The 21,460-nt window shown below is 37.4% G+C and overlaps 1 long non-coding RNA gene across 1 annotated transcript; it reads right to left on the bottom strand.

Annotated features, from left to right (window-relative positions):
* Positions 1-10,182: 10,182 nt before the first annotated feature.
* Positions 10,183-11,187, bottom strand: LOC149851327 (uncharacterized). The gene is made up of 2 exons (XR_016433367.1): positions 10,855-11,187; positions 10,183-10,756 (listed from the first exon to the last, which is right to left on the bottom strand). It is a non-coding gene; the product is annotated as an uncharacterized LOC149851327 (long non-coding RNA).
* Between the last annotated feature and the right edge of the window lie 10,273 nt (positions 11,188-21,460).

Here is a 21,460-nt window from a genome sequence, read left to right as displayed (position 1 = left end):
TTTTGTCATTTTCTCAAACTATCACTTTATGAGAAGAATAGCAAGAAAGGGTACTTAAGTCTTTGCAACAACACCAGAGTCCGATGCAAAGTTATGTCAACATACATGGGAATACGAGCCCCATGTGCTTGTATACGTGGTGCTCATTCAAAGCCCCGAACACAGACGTGGGATTCAGTGAATCATCGGGGGCGAACATACACCACCCTCTCAAGGAAGATAGAAAGGTCGACTATATATATATATATATATTAGCCATGTACTATAAATTAAATAATAGGATGAAAAATTCTATTAGCTTTTCAAGTCAAATCAGGTTGGCTAAGGACCGAGGACCTCAGTGTTCACTTGCCGGAGCATACCAACTCTCTCTCTCTCTCTCTCTCTCTCTCTCTCTCTCTCTCTCTCACACACACACACACACACAGCTGGTTTTCAGATTCCATAGCTTGGTAGTTGATATGAGTTCAACATAATTGCCCCCAACAAGATATTCAAGGCTTTGTAGATCACATTAAATTGCAAGAAAGTGGGGATGATGATCACTCGAAACCTAACAAGAAAAGGTGGTCCCCAGCTAGATGGGCCTCACAAATTTTTTTGGATGTCACTCACCTTCTAGAAGAATGGTGGCATAAGCCATTTAGAACTGAGCGGTTGAAATTTGGTCTAAACGAGAAGCAGACGTCCTCACTGTGCCTCTCTCTTACTTGAGATTCTCCAAAATGAAAAAGCCTGTGACAAAATGAGCTGAACCAACCAAACAGTTCAGGCCCACTCGTTTACCAGTGGATGAGCTTGGGCTTGACTCCCCCTGAATGATAAGAGTCAAACACATGTTAGCTCGTGTAAACATATTGTGTTATATATATATATATATATATATATATATATATATATATATATATATATATATATATAGAGAGAGAGAGAGAGAGAGAGAGAGAGAAAATATATTTGCTACTAATTTGCTAGAAATCATACGTGCAAGTTGTATCAAGTCGATCTAACCACACATAGATGTGTTCAACATGGTTTGTTTGCTAAGGATCAAGCCTTGGATCGTGCTTTTTTTTATGTAAAAATGTGATCTTATGAGTTATGAAATTTTGGCATACTATAGGTCATTGATTTTTGGATCCCTTTAAAAACATAATTATTTGTCATTATCACATGATTCAAAACAAGTTTCATTCTAAACAATCCATGTAGATCACATTTGTAACATTTGATCTAAAAAACTGAAATTTTTTGAAGAAAAAGGTGATTTCTACTCATTAGTTCCTTTATCTTCATTAGTATCCAATATATATATATATATATATATATATATATATCGAGAGAGAGAGAGATGATTTCTCCCAAGCGAGGTCGATCCAAACACCTTATGTCTGGGCTCAACTCATTTAAACCTGCTTGGCTTGCCAGCTACTTGATTCGAACAGCACGGTCACGAGCTGTTAAATTCATTTACCGGACCGCAGTGCCCCCCACAGGTTGGTCTTATATTGACTTTATGGGATATATATATATATATATATATATATATATATATATATATATATATATATATATATATATATATATATATATATATATATATATATATATATATATATTTGACAGAGATACTAACTTCACTATTATATACTTTTTTTATTTGAGAGAAGGCTAACCTTCACTATTCTATACTAAGGTTAAATAATGTCGTTACAATAATAAGCTTCATGACGATCAAATGTTGGGGATCTTTGCCCATTTCTGTTTTTTATGGCAATGAGTGAGTATTTTTTTATTTCAAAGGACAATAAGGTGAAGAAAAAAAAACAAAAACCATGTTTTTCAAATGATGAATCCTATGTGTGATTGTTGGAGTAGGGTGAAAATCATATCATCCTGGCCAAAGTCGTTTCGGTTCAAATTGAGTTTGGGTTGTTTTCCCACTTGATCATTCAAGAGAGAGAGAGAGAGAGAGTTTCTTCATATGAGTTTTCTATTGCACTTCAATAAGATGATCAGCAGCAGCAGTCAATCCTACTGTACTGGTACCAGTAAGTCAATTGAGTACTAGGTGGGAATATTCGATCCCAGGGAACGATCACAAGGATGGTCAAAGAGAGGAAAGTCGATGACTGTCCAGCGGAGCCTAGAGGAGGGTTACAATTGAAGCCTAGGATAAGCGCGCAAGCTAACTTAGTCGATAGAGATGAATAGCCAAACCAACCCAGTGGCATCGGGTCTGCCGCTCAGTTGAGAGCTATGAAACAAGTCCGCGGTAGTTTAAAACTAAAATTGGCACAATATCGCGAAGTGGCCACCCTTGCTCAATTTTTATTTGGTCAGGCCTTGATGTCGTTTGTTACAGTCATGCAGCAAACCTTGAGATGTCGTTTGATATGGTGGACAAACGCGGTGGGACACACTCCCGTACTAATGAGTCATAGCCTTGGTTGTTTCTTTGGCTACGAGAGACCCACATGGACTTTTAAACCCATAGGGACCAACAGGGGATGACTCTCACCAGTTTCTGGGGGTGACTTTCGCTGGTGGGACCAACAGGGGCTCCGCTTGTCTGGCAGGAGCATGTAGTTTACACCTCTCCTTGTGTTGGGACGTTGCATGTTCGAATCCCAATGCTGTGGTTGTATAACTGATAGGGATCCGCCTAACCTCAGCTTTATCTGTCGTAAACAAAACAAAAAAAAAGGAAAAAAAAAATGCCCCTCGACGAGCAGGCAGTAGTAAGCCTCCAAATTAACGAACCTAACCCTTTTTTTCAACATATAGTGATTATGATGGACATCAATGCCGTGATCGGTTATCCAAGGTAGGTCGACCTAAGTTTGGACTTGTTCTAATCCAGCCATGAATGATGAGGAGCTAATACCATTCAACACTCCTGCACTTCCTCGAATTTTATTCGTTCATGGTTTTGTCGACGTGCTTCCTACAAAGCAAGGAAAAGATAGATCGACTCCTGGTCATACCATCTTATTTCAACCCTAAGACCGGCTTTGCCAGTTTCAAAATGTCGACAATCTATCTATCTATCTATCTATCTATATATATATATAGAGAGAGAGAGAGAGAGAAACTAGAATATGAGAACTAGAAATATGAGCATTTTCAACACTTTTTTTGCAAATCCAACAATGTAGATGTGCTTGGCATGGTGAATTTTCTATGAATCAACCATTGGATCATGTATTTTCGATGAAAAAATGTGATTTTTGAATGCTTGAATTTTTATGAAGATTATGAGTCATTGATTTTAAAATGCTAAAAAATCATGTTTATTCATCAAAATCGGATGATTCAAGAGTGGGTTCTTATAAATTCAAGCATGTAGATCACAATTAGTTCTCATATTTTCAATTCTCATATTCTAGTGATTATATATATATATATATATATATATATATATATATATATATATATATATATATTGAAAATATAAGAACTAATGTGTGAACCGTGATTTTCATGATTTTTTGTTCTTTTCTCTTGAATCTAACCATATTGTGCATGCTTGAAAACCTGCTCTTGAATCGTCCAATTTTGATGCATAAATGAGATTTTTTTAAGGCTTTGAAATCAATGGCTCATAATCTTCATAAATATTCAAGCATTCAAAAATCACATTTTTCATAAAAAATACATTATCCAATGGTTGATTCCTATCAAATTCACCATGCCAAGCACATCCACATGGTTGGATTTGCAAAAAAAGTGTTGACAATGCTCATATTTCTACTTCTCATATTCTAGTGACTCTAGAGTAATGGGCTCGTTCTGTCATGTTCTTATTCTGCCCCCACTAAGCCCCTTAAAAAATTGCAGTTTTTAGTATTTTTTCGCACATCTAACACCATAGATGTGATCTATAGGTTTGGTGTAGTGGGAACCTGCTTTTGGATCTTATAGGTTTTCCAGGTGATCCAAAATCAATGGTTACGAAGGCATCACATTTTTTGGCTCATAAAAATACATTTTTTTGTTGAAAAAACATGATCCAAGAGTCGAATCCCACTAAATCAAGTATGCTAAACACATCTAATGATTCAGATCTATCATAAAACACTTCAAATTATGCGGCCTAATGGGAGAAAAGAGGGCCTAATATGTTCAGTTCTTATATATATATATATATATATATATATATATATATATATATATATATATATATATATATATATATATATATATATATATATATATATGCTCGTATGGTTGTACACACTTGATTTATCCAATTGCAAAATCTGACCTTTGGATCATGTTTTTCATGTTCTATTTACTATTTTCATGTGTTTCATCAATGGTGAGCCATTGATTTTTATTGTCTCAAAAATATGATCTTATGATTATTAAACATGATACAACCTTCTAACAAAGTAAATAATGGTATTTGGATAAAAACTACAATTATTTACTATAAATAACAAAGTAAATAATGGTATAGATGTGTTCAGCATGATTTATTTACTATAAATCGACACTTGGATCTTGATTTTTTTATAAAAAATGGTATTTGGAGCCTCAAAATTTTATCGAAATTGTACGCCATTGATTTTGAAACTTTTAAAAACCTATCAATACATCGGAATCAAATGCTCCAAGAACTGGGTTCCTATAAAAACAAGCATATAGGTCACATCTGTATCGTTAAAATTTTGAAAAAATACCAAAAATCCAATAAAAAGTTCATTGGAAAGGTTTGGGAGGGTTTTTCATTGAGTGTATATATATATATATATATATAGAGAGAGAGAGAGAGAATTGAAAATTGTGCGCAGAATCTTATAGTGAAAAAACCCTGATCTACAGGGTTAGTCGATCCCTTCGGTGGTATCGGAGCTGGGTTCTTGTTGTGCGCAGTATCTTGCCCCCAACTCGCTGATTCAAGTTGTCAAGACGCTCGTAGTAGCAGAGTGCCGATCGCTCAAACCTGCCAAAAATAAAAAGAAAAACAAGAAAAGCTATAAAAAAAAGGTCAGTATCATACCTTTTGTTTTTTGAGCAAAGGTTACCAGAAATCCAACCAGAGGAAGGTGAGGGTACGATATTAAAAATCATAAAACACACAAGCTATAGTATTCCAGTGTGACCGAATTTTAGGGTAACTATTGTAAAAAAAAACAACCAGTCTTTCACATCAGTAAATAGTAATCGGCTTGTTTGGGTAAAAAAAAGAAACTAGTTTTTTTCTTTTTTTTTTACAACAAGCCTCTCTCCTTTGCTAAGGAGTATTATATGGAAGTAGAGGATTCTTCTTGTTTTGACCTTAGAAGGCATCAAGAATGCTCTGAACAATGAAATAAGAGGCTCTAATGGTAAAGCTTCAGAAGTAGACAAAAATATTTACATCAAGATAACATGTTAGTTAGAATAATCATGCTCACATACATGGATGATTATGTAATTAGGTTATTCGAGGATTACCCTAATGAAAAATCAATGTTTGAAGTCATCTCAAGGAAATATAATATTACCTAAGAAACCCACATTCAATTGCTCTTGGAGCAATACAATTCATATAAGATGCAAGAAAATGACAATGTCGTTGATCATGTGAATAAAATGTTGGTAATGGCAAAGGACTTGGCTATCGTTGAGAATATAATCCCTAATCGTATGTAGATATCCACTATTCTGCATAGCCTTCGATTTTTATGAAAGATTATCCAAAATGCCTTTAGGTTAAACTCTAAAAACCTAACAGTGAAAGAGCTACCTGCTCAGCTAAAAATTGAACAACAATATATGCAGCAAGACAAGAAGAGCGGCTTACATTTCACTAAAGATGCTCTTAGGAGTAGCCATAGTCCTTATAGGCACCCATATTTAAAAAAAAAAAGTCTTTTAAAAATAATAACAAATTTGATAAGAAAAATGATCCAACATTTCATCGGACCAAACATACAAAATTGATCCTCATACATGCGATGGATAATTTTGGTATTTTGAGCTTTCAGGAATTTTTTGTGCTCATTTTTTATCCGAAAACATGATTTATAAGAATTTAAGGATTATTTTTATTTAAGATTTTTGGAATCCGATTAAATAATTAGCTCATTAGGATCCTTTTAGGACTATTGGATGGTGTATAAAATTCTTGAGTAGTTTTATTTTGGGTCTGAATATTTTTTATTGAATTTGAAATTTTGTATCTCTTTGAGATCTCAAATATGGTTGTTGGGAACCAAGGGATCCCATTGGTACCAAATAGAGCTGTTGAGCCTTGGACCCATCTATTGGGTCCAAAGGGCAGCAGCCCTAATCCCTTTTTTTCCCTTTGGTAATTATAACAAGCCTAAAACGTGAGAGGGGCTCATCGTCCTTGTTGCTGCCATTTGAATCCTCCTTGAGAAATCGAGAGTGAAGAAGAGGCGCCCCTCTCTCTCTCTTTCCTTTGGTTGCCTCTTGTGCTTTCCGCCTACAACGTGAGAGCTGCCATACAGGAAGATGGCCGGAAGTCGACCTTGTGTGGTGCTCCCGCGTGCTGTAGAGGTCAAGACGTCCTCATGGACGGGAAGACGGACGCCGGAATCAGGGACACCTCTCCCTTATTTCCTGATAATCACTGTGAATGGTGGTTTATGCATAGTTCACATGTTTGTGCCGACCGACTGCCCTACTTAATGTTTGGAATCTTGTTTTGCTGCTCTATTGGATCCCTTGAATTTACAGAAATTAATCTAATACAGGAATGCATTAGAGCTGGGTGCTATCTCTGTTTTTGCTTAGAAGGGACTCAGCCTTTGATTTTGTTGAATTCGTTTTTGGGATGAATAGGCATCAAAATGAACAGACGTTGGGCCAAACTTGATGCCAACTGCTATTTTGTAACTAGTCTTATGAGTGTATTGATAAATGCATACTTCTAGCATTTTTTATCACAGGAATGTGTGTTGAGTTGTGTGAGGCTTGGACTGAATTCCTTTGTAAATTCTCTGTTGTATTGATTGTGCAACCTGAAATAAAAATTCTACTGAATATGATCTTGGGAGTCTTTCTTGTACCTAGATTGATAACGGTGAACCTGGCATATATGTGGTAGAACTGATTATTTGGAGGCTGAATTAGAACAGAATTTATTCTTGGGTTGAATCAGTGTTGACGTCAAATTTAAAACTTTTTGGGAGTGATTTTTCTGTGTGCCTACTTGATAAAGTTTGAATCTGAATTAAATAGGTTAAAATCAATAGATTTTGTTGTTGTTGTGCAAGACGTGTATTAGTGTTTTCATCTTTATTGAAACTGCCACAAATCTGCTCTTGCGTTAAAAAAGCTATTGACCTCCAAAATGATCCTGTAATTCTGAATTTATGTTGGCGTTAAACCTGTTAAAATTGTAACTGTGTGCAGCTTTGTTCTGTGTTTAACGTTAACAGGATCATAACCCCAGCTTTCTCTGTCAAAAAAGGAAAAAAAACCATATCGTTAGGTGTCTCTTTACAAATTTTTCGAAAACATAATGATCATTTTGAGGTGGGTCAGTAACCTTATCCTATTATCTCAACTTGGATTAATAATGATAACAAGTTAAATTGAAGGGAACGTATACATGAATAACGGGGCATAAATTTTGGTGTGTTCTCAACAATATCAAAATCTTAGGTGGGATTTTGATTATAGCAAAAACTTATGTGTATTTTGGAAAAAAATCTGTACTATGATTTATATCCAAAAAAAAATTTGTTAGATCCAGATCACTGGTCCAATAGGATACAATATGTTTGACCGCTAGTGATGGGCATGTCCAAGAAGCACTTGTAGCTTATCACTGGCCCTATGAAATAGAGCTTCCTTCAACTGGAATTCTTGGTTTACATGCTGCTTCACCTGTCTCAATCTCATAAATTGCTACGCGTTTCTTCTTCAGACAACAAGAAAATGTATCAAATGTGTAAATCATGGTTTTCATGTCTTCCCCATGAATCATAAATGGGGGCTATGGCAAGGTGAAACCTAATGTCAATAAATCAAGTGCATTTGGCACTCAAAACCTTACTATTTTGGTCATTTTTTTATGCAGCGGCACTTAGCATGCAGCTCCGCTGCTGATGACAATCCATTTCAGCATTTCTTGAGATGAACACCACACCTATCTCGAGAATGCCAAGATGGGTGGCTGAAAAGCAGGACGGTTTGTGAGGGCCGTCGTAAGAAAGCCACCGTCAATTTTTTTTTAATAAAAAAAGCTGGGAAAGTTGAAGCCCAAATCCGGCCTACTAGGGCTTCAGTCGGCTACGGCACGGATCTATCGTTCAAAGAGTAGATCCGATCGGTGTAGACACGGATCAACCCTTCGGGTGGTCGAATTTGTCGGCATAAATTTAGATTCGTCGGTCGGAGATTTGATCATCCACGAAGGGAGTCCGACCGATGGTTGGCCCTCTTGAGAGGGTGACTGATTGTCTTCTATTCGCAGGGAGAGGCGGACAGAGAAGAGAGACAGAGGACGAGAGATTGCCCTTTGTCGACAGAGAGATAAGAGAGACAGACAAGGGTGATAAGATAGACCACTGTTGGCAGAGACTGAGGAGAGACAGACAGAGTGAGGAAACCGACCTTTTAGGTCGATGGACAGTCCGTCGGTCGTAACTCTATCCCGACCTCTGAAGAGGGTTCGACCCTCTGCTCTCTCTCCCCGGCCAGTCTCAGGCGAAGAATACACAACAGAGGGCCTCGACCCTCTGCTCTTTCTCCGGTCGAGCGTTGTCGGAGGAAGAGGTGCAAAGAGCCTTGGCCCTCTGATCTTTCTCCGTTGGGTCACAAACAGAGTTTTCCACCGCCGGCAAGAAGATCTTCGGTGATTGCTCTGGTTTCCTTCTTCTGCTGGACCCTCCGTTGCGCTGGTCCGGTCGATGCAACTGTGACCCAGAGACACGTTCATCGGCCACCGAAGGGAGCCGATCGCTGCTCTCGCTCGCAGCTCCGGCTGCGCTCTGACTTCCTCTCATTTTCAAGAAAACGGTAAAGGGGGAAACCCTAATCCACCCCCGGCCCCATGCCCCCCCTAATCCCCCTCCTTTATACGTGGTATATATACTTAAAAAAAATATTGAAGCAGTACTATAAGTTTCTAGAAATTCCAAAAAGAATTTTCAATTTTTGTTTTTACAGAAACGGCCTTGTTTATTTTTTTTCAGAAAACCGGCTATGTGAAATTATATTTCCTGTTCACCACTTAAATTCTTGCTATTTATTGTTCAGTACATGAATTTATGCTGTTTCATGTACGGTACCAGGTTTGCTTTTTATTTATTGTTCATTACTTAGTTTTACTGCGTTTTTTTAACCTAATAGTTCTGTGACAGAATATTTCTGTCTGGTACCTGAAACTTTGTTGAAATTTCTGAAAAGCAGTTCTTTTAAAATATTAATTGCAGAACAAAGACAAAATTTTATGAAATTACATAAAGGTGTCAAAACTACAAAAAAAAAATTACACCTAAAAGTGTAGTTTTTGGCATAATTTAATATTTTAGAAAATAGTACTAGTTAAAGAAATTTTTTAATTAATCCTAGTATTATCTTTTAAAGGTTGAAAAAACTTGGTTCCCTAAAAAAATTTTAATTTGGTTCCCCAAGTTTTTTAATTAGAAAAAACCCAAAAACAAAATGGCTAACCATTTTTCAACCATCTACCAGGTAGAAATGGAGCAATGTAAAAATTAGAAACCGGGTTTTTTTTTTTTTTTTTTTGGGGGGGGGGGGGGAGGGAGAAGGAAAACATTCATTACACCTCAGTCAAAGAATCAGAGTACATAATGCATCGATGTGAGATCGATGACAAGCGAATGGAACAAATGAAGAAATTGAGAACCAATGCCTAATTATGTACATAATGCATGCATCCTCAAAAAATTTGTTGTTTTTTTATAATTTGCCATTGTGGTTCAAATGTCCCATATGGGTTGACAGGTTCCCCGTTGAATGTATGTAGCCCTGCTTTAATGTCCCACAGTGTAAAACCCATGAGCATTGTCCCTTGCCAACCGGAGTTGGTTTCCTATTGGCTTCGACCTTGTGACAAATGATGCACCCCTGAGTATCGAACTTGCAACATGTTTCAACTCGAACACTTTAAACCGACTGACCTAGCCAGGTATTCGGAGACCTTGTGGAACTATTAATATTTATAACTGATAATAAATGAAAGAGCAAAAGATGCACTTTGGCAGCCAATAGTAATTGTGATCATATTACATGAATTAAAACTCTGCAAAATGCAGTTGTATAATGTACAAGGAGCACATGGTATAACATATGCTTTAAGAAATGGATAATATGTATCAAATATCTGGAAGGGATGTAAGTATCCCGCACCAATATTGTGACATGTACTCAAAAATAAAATATTGTGATTGTAAATTGAGAGGAGACCCTTTTCATTGTACACTTAGATATCCTTTGTCCTTTCCATTTAGAGAGGGAGGGTTGGGTGGGAAACGTGCTCCTCCATGGTCCTCGAAGGTGAAGCCATTGGCAAAATTTTTGACCGAGGAATGAGAAGGGTATCGTTAACAAAGATGGTTTTTCTATGAACAACTGTGAGTAGGATCAAGCCCACAGTCATAGCTAGTGAAATCATAGATATGGTCCTTCTAAGCAAATGAGCTAAGCCAGTGTGCACTTCCGCTGCATACTCAGCTGATGACAGTGCAAGCATTGTTACCGGGAACACATACGCCCACCATGTGGCACTGAACCTCTTCATTGCTTTCATGAAAAGAGTAGGCCTAACAACCTAGCATGCCAAAAATAATTATGTGGTGATTAGCATGAAAAATTATAATTAATTAAAAATAAAAGAGCTTGTAAAAGTACTTCAGTAAGTGAACTTACTAGCAAGGTGAAGAGGAAGAGGGAGAGAAAGTGCAACATCTTGCAGCCAGAGTCGAAGCAGCCCGAGACCGACTCCCACGCAACGCATGCCATGCTAGGGGCGGCGATCGACAGGAAGATCACCGGCCTTAGCTGTACTGGGAACGAGGCATTGCAAGGAAGGCGCTGATACAGTGTAATAAACACCACAACGTAGTGTATGATGCCTATGGAAAACATGAACAAGCTGAGTTCCAGCCAAGCTAGCTGAGCCGCGGTCTGGGCTGCGATGAAGTTGCCGATTAAGGACAGATGAGTCGAAGGGTTGGCGACAGTGGACAAGAAACGCTTGCCCTTAGTGAACCACTGGCCGTAGATCTTAAGTTGTAGCAACAATATCGGCACAGTGAACAGGCACCAAAAGACCCTGGAAATGGTGGAATTGAAATGTCCCCAGTTGAAGAACCTTATCCCCTCCCAAGTGTGACCCTTCCAACGGTCATATCTGGAGGGCAGGACGCATTGTAGGAGCAAAATGGCAGCAATCCATGGTGCAAAGAGGTAGTTGACCCTCCATCGGTCCAAAAACTCGGCCTTGACAATGTTGAAGTAAAAGATGGATTTGAAGAGGTAGGCAAGGCAGGAGGAAGACAGGACCAGGGTTGCCAAAAGCCAAAAGGTCTTCTCTATGACAGAATTGAAGATGGGTGGCCATGGATCAGAGAATGACCCAGAGCTGAGCGTCCTCCAGAGGACAGCCTGGCTGGCGAGGGCCATGGAGACGCGGAAGAAGTCTGCATGGAACCGTGCCAAGAAGGGAGATAGAGGCTCGTCGTCGTGCTTCCTGGCCATTATTGTTGGTCTTTCCTTTGAAGGGCAAGGGGGATAGAGAGGTCGACTGTATATATATATATATATATATATAAGCCATGTATCATAAATTGAATAGTAGGATGGAAAATTCTGGTAGCTTTCCAAGTCAAATCAGGTTGGCAAGGCCCGAGGACCTCAGTGTTCACTTGTCGCAGCATCTCTCTCTCTCTCTCTCTCTCTCTCTCTCTCTCTCTCTCTCTCTCTCTCTCTCTCTCTCTCTCCTAGTTTTCAGATTCTAGAGGTTGGTAGTTGATATGAGTTGAACATCGTTGCCCCCAACAAGATATATATTCAAGGCTTTGTAGATCACATTGATTAAATTGCAAGAACGTGGGAATGAGGACCTTGGATGAAGAGCACTCAAAACCTAAGGTCCCCAGCTAGATGGGCTCCACATGTTTTTTTTGATGTCACTCACCTTCTAGATGAATATGGTGGCATAAGCCATTTAGAACTGAGCGGTTGAAATTTACCAGTGGATTGAGCTCGTCACTCAGTTCATGCTCATGTTTAGCGAGATGAGCTCGAGCTTGACCCCCCTGAATGATAATTAGAGCCAAACACATGTTAGCTGGTGTAAAAATATTATGTTATATATATAGCTAGAAAGAGAAAATATATTTGCTACTAATGTCCTAGAAATCATTGGTGCAAGTTATATCGACTCAATCTAATCACACATAGATGTGTTCAACATGATTCCTTTGCTAAGGATCAAGCCTTGGATCATACTTTTTTTATGTAAAAATGTGATCTTATGAGTTATGAAATTTTGGCATACTATGGGTCATTGGTCTTTGGATCCCTTTAAAAACTTAATTATTTGTCAATATCACATGATTCAAAACAAGTTTCATTCTAAACAATCCATGTAGATCACATTTAGATCACATTTGTAACATTTGATCTACAAAAACTGAAAATTTTTGAAGAAAAAAGTGATTTCTACTCATTAGTTCCTTATCTTCATTAGTAGCCAATATATATATATAGAGAGAGAGAGAGAGATGATTTCTCCCTAGCCATGTCGAGCCAAACACCTTATGTCCGGGCTCAACTCATTTAAACCTGCTTGGCTTGCGAGCTACTTGATTCGAACAGCACGGTCACGAGCTGTTAAATTCATTTACCGGACCGCAGTGCCCCCCCACAGGTTGGTCTTATATTGACTTTATGGGATAAATAAATAAATAAATATATATATATATGTGTGTGTGTGTGTGTGTGTGTATATATATATATATATTTGACAGAGATACTAACTTCACTATTATATACTTTTTTTTATTTGAGAGAAGGCTAACCTTCACTATTCTATACTAACTCAGGTTAAATATTGTCGTTACAATAATAAGCTTATCAAATGTTGGAGATCTTTGCCCATTTCTGTTTTTTATGGCAATGAATGAGTATTTTTCTATTTCAAAGGACAATAAGGTGAAGAAAAAAAAACAAAAACCATGTTTTTCAAATGATGAATCCTATGTGTGATTGTTGGAGTAGTGTGAAAATCATGTCATCCTGGCCAAAGTCGTTTTGGGTTCAAATTGAGTTTGGGTTGTTTTCCCACTTGATCATTCAAGAGAGAGAGAGAGAGAGAGAGAGTTTCTTCATATGAGTTTTCTATTCAAGTTTTGTCTTAAGAGATGATACCAACCCTCAATTTCACAAGCTAATAACCCTGTCAATTCAATGGACGAAAATGATCAATAAGATGATCAGCAGCAGTAGTCAATCCTACTGTACTAGTACCAGTAAGTCAATTGAGTACTAGGTGGGAATATTCGATCCCAGGGAACGATCACAAGGATAGTCAATTGAGTAGTCACAAGGTTTAAAACTAAAATTGGCACAATATCGCGAAGTGGCCACCCTTGCTCAATTTTTATTTGGTCAGGCCTTGATGCTGTTACTCAGGCATTACCAAGTAGAGGTGAGAGGCCTTCCATCCATAGTGACAAAAGTTAAAAAAAAAAACAGAGTCAAAAACTTGGGAGATTTTGAAATTTTTCATAAATCTTGCATTTTTTTTGGCAAAATCTCAGCAATAAAAAATATAAAAAAAATGATTTTTATAAGAAATTATAAATAAAACACATTTAAAAATGAAAGTCTCACGATAAAATATATGCTAAAACGGTAAATATCACGATATTTGTTACGGTTTGAAAATCTCGCGAGAAATTGCCGTTTTAAACTTTCAGGCAATTTCTTGCGATATTATCGTGAGATTTTTTTTTATAAATCTCGCAATATTTGTTACAGAGCTTCCATCTCATCCAAGCACGCATGCATGAAGTACAAGCCCTCTAAAGATTGGAAGTTGAACCAAATCCTTTGTTACACATGCATGAAGTACAAGCCCTCTAAAGATTGGAAGTTGAACCAAATCCTTTGTTACAGTCATGCAGCAAACCTTGAGATGTCGTTTGATATGGTGGACAAACGCGGTGGGACACACTCCCGTACTAATGAGTCAGAGCCTTGGTTGTTTCTTTGGCTACGAGAGACCCACATGGACTTTTAAACCCATAGGGACCAACAGGGGATGACTCTCGCCAGTTTCTGCGGGTGACTTTCGCTGGTGGGACCAACAGGGGCACCGCTTGTCTGGCAGGAGCATGTAGTATACACCTCACCTTGTGTTGGGACGTTGCATGTTCGAATCCAGTAAGCCTCCAAATTAACGAACCTAACCTTTTTTTTTCAACATATAGTGATTATGATGGACATCAATGCCGTGATCGGTTATCCAAGGTAGGTCCACCTAAGTTTGGACTTGTTCTAATCCAGCCATGAATGATGAGGAGCTAATACCATTCAACAATCCTGCACTTCCTCGAATTTTATTTGTTCATGGTTTTGTGGACGTGCTTCCTACAAAGCAAGGAAAAGATAGATCGACTCCTGGTCATACCATCTTATTTCAACCCTAAGACCGGCTTTGCCGGTTTCAAAATGTCGACAATCTATCTATCTATCTATATATATATATATATATATATATATATATATATAGAGAGAGAGAGAGAGAGAGAGAAACTAGAATATGAGAACTAGAAATATGAGCATTTTCAACACTTTTTTTGCAAATCCAACAATGTAGATGTGCTTGGCATGGTGAATTTTCTATGAATCAACCATTGGATCATGTATTTTCCATGAAAAAATGTGATTTTTGAATGCTTGAATTTTTATGAAGATTATGAGTCATTGATTTTAAAATGCTAAAAAATCATGTTTATTCATCAAACTCGGATGATGCAAGAGTGGGTTCTTATAAATTCAAGCATGGAGATCACAATTAGTTCTCATATTTTCAATTCTCATATTCTAGTGATTATATATATATATATATATATATATATATATATATATATATATATATATATATATATATATATATATATATATATATATATATATATATATCAGAATCTTAGGTGTAATTTTGATTATAACCAAAACTTTAAGTGTGTTTTCTGAAAAATTCCATGATATTATTTATATCCCAAAAAAATTGTTAGATCCAGATCAGTGGTCTGATAGAATCCAATCTGTTTGCCCAGTAGTGATGGACCTATCTAAGAAGCACTTGTAGCATATCACTGGTTATATGAAGTAGAGCTTTTTTAAGTGGAATTCTTCATTTACAGGGTGCTTCACTCATCTTTTCTTTTTCCTTTTGGATGATGAAGTTGGGGGATTAAGGCAACCCTCCTTTCCAATAAACAATTTCAAGAAATCAAGTCGCATTTGGCACTCAAACCGTATTCTTATTCAACAATTTCACAGTGTGTACGTATTTTGACTATTAATCTGGTTAGACATTATAATTGGATTTCTAGAACCTTTCCCTCAAACAAAAAAAGAAAAAGGATTTCTAGAACCTAAGGATGCATTTGGATAGTTTGAAGAATTCTCGGGATTTGTTTCACGAGTATCAATTTCTTTGGGTTCTTTTGACTTTCCCATTACAGGACATTCAAATTGATGTGTTGGTTTTTCTTATCTAACAGAGTTAGGTCTCTCTCTCTCTCTCTCTCTCTCTCTCTCTCTCTCTCTCAACACTTTTTTTTATTATGTAAATCCGATACATTTACATGAAAATTCTACCAATTAAGAGATTATCTAAGAAAAAGCAAAAAACAAGAAAAAAAAGAAACAAAAAATAATTAAAATTTAAGAAAATAATGAGAAATTAACAAAAAACAAAAAAAACAATTGATTTTAATATCCCAATCAACTGAAGTTGGACATGTTGCTCACTCTTCACATGGTCATGGTAGATGCAGGAACCTTTTGATAAGAACGATTTTGAGTTGCTCGAGTTGCTCTTCTAAATTTTTTAATAATTCATGCACTGTGTTTTCAAGCTGATCAAAACTGTTCTCAAGTCGATCAAAGTTGTGATTGAGTTTTTTTCTTGTAGCATCAATTTTCAAACTCTTTGCTATAGAAAAGAAGAACACACTCTAATATCAATCTGATAGGATTGTTCCCTCAAATCATTCATTCCAATAAATCGAGACAAAATGTCTCTTTACTCTACTACGATCCTCTCTCGAACTTTGTAACAGACCGACGATTAAGAAAAGCAACCGAAACAATTTGATGCAGTGAACATGAGGATCACTCCTGAACCTCACAAAATTAATACCCTAGCACAACTACAAACCTAAGAAACTATAAAAAGATAACAAGAAATTGCATTAAAAATAACTAAAATCATCAATACTTCATTCATCAAGCTCCCTTTCCCTTCTTTACAATGATTATTTATAATAAACAAAAATAAAAAACTAATCTTATTATGGATCTGAGATAGATCCCATATCAACTAAGATCCAAAATGTGATCCTAAATTAAGATGCAAACCAAAAAAGCTTAAATAGTAAATACGGATCCTATATTCCGATGATATCCTGCTCCTGCTCCTGTTCCTGCATCACTTTTGCAGGTTGCTTATAAATGGGCTAGGCTCCAGCCAATCTTGCAAGCCTAACATTTACCCTAGCTCCACCCAGTGTGGCCAAGGCTTATCAAACCTACTTAATTTGGCTCAACTCCTGCCTTCTTGGACCCAAGTCACAAACCAGACTGGTTCAAGTTCAACTGTTAAATACTCTGTTATATTAACAGTCTTGGTCCACCCACGAGGGCTGCGCTCATCTGGTAGGTGCCACTTATGAATGTCTTCAAGTTGATGGGATGTCACAAGTTGGAAACCCACTGGTTCAAAACCCACGGATGGTGTCCCTTGCTGCAAGGTTGAATCTGTAATCCTCAATGAGCAAGAAGGACCCTCAAGGGTTTTACCAACCGGGGGTTGTGGTTCAGTTTATCTTGGATTATCCAAAAAAAAAAAAAAAACACTCGTCGCCCTAACTGGGACGTGGACCATTCAATATAATTAATTTTTATCAGGTCAATATTCAATGGAATTATGAACTTTTATGTGAATTGATTCATGTGATATAATATTTCTTTTTGCAAGCAACGTCAAGACTCTTCTGTTCTTTATTTCTAGTACCGTACTTAGAGAGTCGTACTGGGTTTTGGAAGATTGTCAGTAGCTATGGCAGTGGACCGGTGGACAATGGCCCCGCCCCGCCTCACCCAGTTTGGACCGAGGATGAAGGGCATGAAATGGGGATGGAGGCAGGGATGAAGGTTAAAATTTATTCCCGTGCCGGGATGGACTTACGCTTTTCCTCACCGTGCCTGGTCTAAATCCCAATCCCCGCCTTGCCCCGTCTTCAATCCTTCAAGGGATGACTATAGATCGAGGGGAAACGGGCCCCTGCCCCACCTCGCCCCGTTTGGACCAGGGATGGAGGACTTGAAATGGGGATAGAGGTGGGGGTGGAGGTGGAGGTTAAAATCCATCCCCCAGGGATGGAGGTGTGGTTTACCTTTTTTTCCTTTTGTTGACTAACCAGCTCTCTGAAAACCCTTGCCAGGAACTGGGTCACTTAATGGGCTCGCTCCCTGCGAGGTAAACCCTAGATGGGGTCATCCAAACTTAAGCCCTTAGAGCGCCCACCAGTTAAAGGCATCTGTGCACCTGATGAGAGTTGAACCTCGGATGAAGGGGTCAGTACCTTTTCCTCAGACCTGCCGCCACTCGGCAACCCGGCCCATTGTTGGTTTGCTTCATTCTTGAACATGGTTTTTATAACATTTTTTCATGCCTGTTAATTGTCAACTTACTTTGTTGTGTATATATATAATCTGAAATATTCATCAAAAGTATTTGTCATTTTCTATATTTTGTAATAGACTGCCTAATAGGATCAAGCTTATAATTATATTTTTATATTTAGATTTTTATATTTAGATTTTTTATATTAAGTAGCTTTTGGGGCAGCCCAACTCCCAACGATTAGATGTCAAGCTGTTGGGTTACTCACCCCCTCTTCTTCTTTAGTCTTCTTTAAGAGGATCTTCCCCACTGTAATAGGTATGTTTTCTCTAAGCATGTTGTAGCTAATACAAATATATATTTTTTACAGTTGAGTGTACGAAACTAAAATTTTGAGATCTAAAAAATAAGCACTAAGATATTTCTCAAGAAAGATGACTATATCATGTGTTAGGCATGCACTTGGGCTCCTACCTCTCAAAGGAAGTCAGGATTTTCAAACAATTGTGCTGAAAAAACTAGATGCCAAGAGCTTTCTAATGGCACCTAACATGTAGAGAACACGCCAACAGTTGCAAAGATATGGACTTGCAAATTCCACACTAGGCTAAAAATTATTTGATTTTAATATCCCAATCAACTGAACTTGGGCATGTTGCTCGCTCTTCACACGGTCATGGTAGATGCTTTTGAGTTGCTTGAGTTGCTCTTTTAAATTTTTGAATCATTCATGCACCTTGTTTTCCAGCTTATCAAAATTGCTCTCAAGTCTATCAAAGTTGTGATTGAACTTTTTTCTTGTAGGATCAATCCTCCAACTCTTTCTTTGCTATAGAAAAGAACACACTCTAATATCAACATGGTAGGATTGCTCCTTCAAAAAATTCAATCAAATAAATCGAGACAAAACATCTCTTTACCTTACCAAGATCCTTCTCAAACTTAGTAATAGACCAACAATTAAGAAAAGCAATCGAAACTCTGAAACCAATTTGATGCAATGAACATGAAGATCACTCCTGGACCTCGCAAAATTAATACCCTAGCACAACTACAAAGCTAAGAAACTATAAAAAAAGATAACAAGAAATTGCATTAAAAATAACTAAAATCATCAATAATTCATTCATCAAGCTCCCTTTCCCTTCTTTACAATGATTATTTATAATAAACAAAAATAAAAAACTAATCTTATTATGGATCTGAGATAGATCCCATATCAACTAAGATAAAAAAATGTGATACTAAATTAAAATGCAAACCAAATAACTACATAAAAGCATAAATAGTAAATATGGATTCTATATCCCGATGATATCCTGCTCCAGCTCCTGCTCCTGCATCACTTTTGCAGGTTGCTTATAAATGGGCTAGGCTCCAGCCAATCTTGCAAGCCTAAGGCCTACCCTAGCTCCACCCCAGTGTGGCCAAGGCTTATCAAACCTACCTAATTTGGCTCAACTCCTGCCTTTTTGGACCCAAGTCACAAGTTAACCAGACCGGTTCAAGTTGAACTGTTTAAATACTGTGTTATATTAGCAGCCAATCTTGCAGGTTGAATGTATCCAAGTTGACGGGATGTCACAAATTTGAATCCCACAAACTCGAAACCCACGGATGGTGTCCCTTCCTGCAAGGTTGAAGCTGGGTGTAATAATCCTCAAAGAGCAAGAAGGACCCTCAAGGGTTTTACCAACCGGGAGGTTGTGGTTCAGTTTATCTTAGATCATCAAAAAAAAGAGCAAGGACGTGGGCTGCATCTGCTTTTCTTGAGCCATAAAGGTTTCATTTTCCATATTCCAATCTCTTAACTCCACCTTTTTTTTCTCCTAATTTTCCAAAGGCATCTGGATTGTCCAATGAAGTACAAATAATTGATGAATTCAGACTACTCAACCCTTTGACACGTTCTGAATATTTTAGGCATGTTGTTAATCAATAACCAGTCAATGTGACCATTGAAAATTGATTCTTTTTTTTTGTCATCTTCACAAAACTCTAGGTGGTTCCCACGTATGGGCGGATTTTATGAAGATTTTTCTTATCGAGTTTCGTGGAATACTGCCATTCAATATTAGTCAATTTTTATCAGGTCAATATTCAATGGAATTATGAACTTTTATGTGAATTGATTCATGTGATATAATATTTCTTTTTGCAAGAAACGTCAAGATCATGACTGTTCTGCTCTCAATTTCTAGTACCGTACGTAGACAGTCGTACTGGGTTTCACTTAGAATGAAAGATTGTCACCCACCCTCAACGATTGGTAATAACTAAAAAGTTTCATTCAAAAAAAAAAAAAGTTACCACATATTGACCTTGGAACTGTCTTAATTGTCTGAATTAAGCAGATTTTTCTATTAACATGTAGAAGAAATCCTTTTCTTTCCCCTTATTTTTTATTTCTATACGATCGAACAAGCAAGTCAATAAAGTTTGGTAGGTCAATCTTCAATTGAACTACGCATCTTCCTTGGAATCTTGTGTTCTGGTTCAGATCAGGAATTCAATTGGAGTGTATCTTCTCTCTTCTTTTTATTTTGTGGTTTATTTTTTTTTGGGTTACCAAAAACCCAAGCCCTTGGAGAGCCCACCAGTTAAAGGCACCCTTACACCTGGTGGAAGTTGAACCACGGATGAAGGGGATCAGTACCTTTTCCCCGTGCCTGCTGCCACTCGGGCAACCCCCACCGTTGTTGGTTTGCTTCATTCTTAAACATGTTTTTTATAAATATTTTTTCATGCAACGTCTTGTCTGTTAATTGTTAACTTACTTTGTTGTTATATATATATATATATACATGAAATATTCATAGGGACTGCCTAATAGGAACAGGCTTATAATTATATTTTTATTGGGGGCAGCCCAACCCCAACGGTTAGATGTCTAGCTGTTGGGGTTAGTCCAATTGCTGGTTGGACTAACCCCTTTGTCATTTTCTTATTCTTCTTTTTTTTGTCTTATTCTTTTGTCTTCTTCTTGTGTCCTGTTTTTTTGTTTTTTATAAGAGGATCTTCCCCATTGTAATAGGTATGTTTTCTCTAAGCATGTTGTAGCTAATACAAATCTATATTTTTTTACATTGTTCTCCAAAGTGTTTGTGAGTGTGTCTCCACCTTTGTATTGTGTTTGTATACTTTTTTTAAGATGTTGTATTTGACCTAGCTGCTTTGTGTTTGTGCATTCTTGTAGCCCTTAAAAGCAACCTTTGTATTATTTTTTGTTTCATTGCATGGTATTAGAATCTTGCAGTCTTAGAGACTTGTTAAAGGCTCGAGAACTCGTGTGCGCGTCTCTTAGTGGATCTTCATCAACTTGATTTTTCATCTCTCTCTCTCTCTCTCTCTCTCTCTCTCTCTCTCTCTCTCTCTCTCTCTCTCTCTCTCTCTCTCACACACACACACACAAACACACAAACACACACCGATAAAAAGGTTGCAATCTTTGTTTCCATCAAATTTGATGGGAGAAATTATAATATGTAGGTCATTGCAATGAAAAAAATACTTATGGGCAAGGAGTTGGGGTAACTTGTTGATGTTTTCGCTATGAAACCTCAACCAAATTCTCACAAAAACAACTATAAGAGAAGTGCAATCTAAAGA

The sequence above is a fragment of the Nuphar pumila genome, chromosome 1, assembly GCF_984573655.1.
Source record: "Nuphar pumila chromosome 1, dmNupPumi1.hap1.1, whole genome shotgun sequence".
Lineage (NCBI taxonomy): Eukaryota > Viridiplantae > Streptophyta > Magnoliopsida > Nymphaeales > Nymphaeaceae > Nuphar > Nuphar pumila.
This window is presented reverse-complemented; position numbering and strand designations above follow the sequence as displayed.